Source organism: Mustela nigripes, chromosome 3 (assembly GCF_022355385.1).
Source record: "Mustela nigripes isolate SB6536 chromosome 3, MUSNIG.SB6536, whole genome shotgun sequence".
NCBI classification, from domain to species: Eukaryota; Metazoa; Chordata; class Mammalia; order Carnivora; family Mustelidae; genus Mustela; species Mustela nigripes.
The window spans coordinates 196,476,824-196,479,689 of record NC_081559.1 but is presented as its reverse complement, the minus strand read 5'-3'; the positions used below and the strand labels follow the sequence as shown (position 1 = coordinate 196,479,689).

The 2,866-nt window shown below is 54.6% G+C and overlaps 1 long non-coding RNA gene across 1 annotated transcript in view; it reads right to left on the bottom strand.

The window, feature by feature from the left end:
- Positions 1–1,956: 1,956 nt before the first annotated feature.
- Positions 1,957–2,866, bottom strand: part of LOC132013311 (uncharacterized) — a 4,248-nt gene continuing 3,338 nt past the window's right edge. Inside the window, exons 2-3 of the long non-coding RNA XR_009402989.1 lie at positions 2,517–2,854; positions 1,957–2,209 (exon numbers count right to left, since the gene is read on the bottom strand). This is a non-coding gene — a long non-coding RNA (uncharacterized LOC132013311). The remainder of the gene's footprint in view (positions 2,210–2,516; positions 2,855–2,866) is intronic.

The window sequence follows — 2,866 nt, the reverse complement described above, 5'->3', positions numbered from 1 at the left end:
TGCCTCTGGCGGGGGCTGCCTTCCTCCCAGAAGCAGACTGACCTCCCTCCCTGCTTCCGGTCCTGCCCTGTCCCGCCTGATGATGAACTTCCCACGTGGCCAAGCCTGGAGGTTCCCTTCTAGGCCTGGAGGGCAGAGAGCTATGGACTCAGGGGAGCCCCTCTCCCCATGTGGGCCTCTGGGTGGGGCCATGGGGTCCCCCCCGCAGTGAGGCCCTGCAGGGAGAGGGTCCCCCACACTGCAGTCATGGCCACAGGCAGTCACAGCCAGAGCAAAAGGTGGAGAACATGTGTTTATGAGAGGCACCGAGCAGCAGGCAGAATCCAGTGTGGGGGCAGAGGGACAGGGCGGGGCCGCAGCTGGAGGTCGGGGTGGGGGGTTCCTGGGTCCAGCGGCCTAAACCCTGATGCACTGAAACCCCATCTTCCTCCCAAAGGCCAGCCTTACCGGGAGTGAATGCGGGCTGCAGAAAGGCCAGAGAAAAGCAGCTTCGGTGTTGGGGCTGGGGAGCTCCGCGGCTAACGTTCGACTCCGGCGTGACTGTGGGCAGGAGCAGAGCACAGGGGCCACGGGGTCCTGCCTCTGCCCCTGCCTGGGGATTTGAATGGAGAAGCTCACGAAGGCCGAGATGTAAGGAAGTCACTCCAGGTCACCTTCCAAACCAGCCCGACTGTACGGAGACTTGTTTAAACCCAAAGCCTGGGGAGGATGAGGGAGCAGGCGGCTGGCTGAGGACAGAGCAGAAGCTGGCACCTTGAGCCCCTCTCCACCCACTCCCCTCGGTAATGTGTGCGACATTCCTCAGGCACCCCGACTGCCATCAGCGAGAAACAAACAGTTAACTTGCAGAGATACAATCCTGCAGGACGGAGTCTCCCTGGGTTTACAAATGTCCTAGAGATCTACAAAGAAGTTACCTTATCAAGAGCCCAATTTCCAGAGGCACATAACTCAGTTCCTCAAGCCCTAAGTCGCGCTCCCCTCCATAAAAACCGAAGGAGGCCGAGGCAGAAGGAAATGTAAATAAAGTTAAATTTCTTCTAAACCCAAATCTCACTAACAAGGACACTTGATAGCAGGAATGTGACATTCCATCAGGAAACCCCCAACTGTCTTCATGCTAGTGCCTCATTAAGGGGAAAAACGGCCTTGGCTGGATAGGAACCAGGCCTCCAATATCCTGAGAGTCTTCTGTACCCCAAGAGCCCTTCTGAACACGCCTTTGTCCTCACCTACCCAACTCCTGTGTATATAACCAGCCCCTCCTCACACCCCCAGGCAGCATCTCCCCCTGCCCACCAGCCCTGTCCCCGTGCTCTAATAAACCACCTTTTTGCACCAAAGGCGTCTTAATTTTCTTTCTTAGCCGTCGGCTTCGAACCTCACCCCACTGAACCTCACCTGGGTTCAAGAACTTCATCAGGGACGCCTGGGGGGGGGGTTGGGTCCTTAAGCATCTGCCTTTGGCTCAGGTCATGATCGCGGGGTCCTGGGATCAAGCCCTGCATCAGGCTCCCTTCTTGGTGGGAAGCTTGCTTCTCCCCCTCTCTCTCTCCCTGCTTGGTTCCCTCTCTCACTGTCTCTCCGTCAAGTAAACAAATGAAATCTTTAAGAATAAACAAATAAGTAAATGAATAAACCCGAAGCCTGATCCCAGCCCACCAAGCTGACATTACACACCTGCTGTTCAACTGAGTCATCTAAAGGAAGATCCTCAATGTATGGACTGATTCTACTCTCCACACTCCTTGCCGTTAGACTTATGATTCCTGCCTGTATGCTGATCTATCATCTTTTGAGCTTTTACAAGATGTGAGAATGTATTAAACCGCTGTAACATGGCTCATTCTCTGGAGTACTAGACATAGTTTTGGAATATTGGTGAAGTTCAGGGCCCACAGCCCAAGAAAGAATTCTTGAGGTATCTTCGGTGCAAAAAGGTGGTTTTATTAAAGCCCGGGGACAGGACCGGGGGCAGGTAGAGCTGCACTGGGTCCTGGGGAGGGGCCCCTATATACTTCCAAGTCGGGAGGGGTTAGGGAGAGCGCGGGCCTCCCAGGTATTTTGGGAACAAGGTTTCCAGGACCCTGAGGGGGCAGCTCTAGCGAGGAGAAGGTCATGCACTACTGTTCCATGAAAACTCAGTCCTGAGACCTTTGGGATTTACTGAGGCGGACAGCTCCTTTCCGTCCCGGGTTCCCCTTGGCTCCTGCAAAGGCCAAGAAAAGACCAAATCGAAGTCCCCTTTGACAAAGATACAGTAACAAGTCATTGCTCCTGCTGAGCCGGAAGAAAAAGACCAGATCCCGGGTGTTGTTTGAATAAGAAAAGAAAGGGAAACAGCCCCCCCCCCCCCAGGTGATTTAGTACTCTCCGGAGATACCGCCACAGAGATTATGCTGCCACAGAAAAGGACCATTCAGCCTTGGGGAACTGGGAAACCGTCCAGGGAACTGTGAAAACACCCCGCTGCTACCATCCCCCATTGCCTGTTCCCATAAAAACTCTCTCCTCACCCGCTCCGGTGCTCAGTCTCTGCGAGCGATGCCACTGAGCCCGCTGCTATTCACAAAGCCGTGCTCCCCCGTCTCGCCGTGGGCCCTTTGGGTTTTCTCGGTCAACTCAGATTTTCCTCAACAGTAGCTCAGTGCGTGTATGCTTCTGGCGATGATGGCCACCGTGTACTCTGGATACGTAAAGGAAGTTTCCAGAGGAATTTTTATGTTAAAATAGACTTACAGGATCCTGGGGGTCGGGCCAGAATGGCTTGTTGCCCTTCGCGAAGTGTCAGCATGGAGGCCGCTGAGCCCCTAGAGGAGGGTCGCTCTGCCTGTTCCGAGGACTTGTCAGGGGGCTGTAGGGAGAA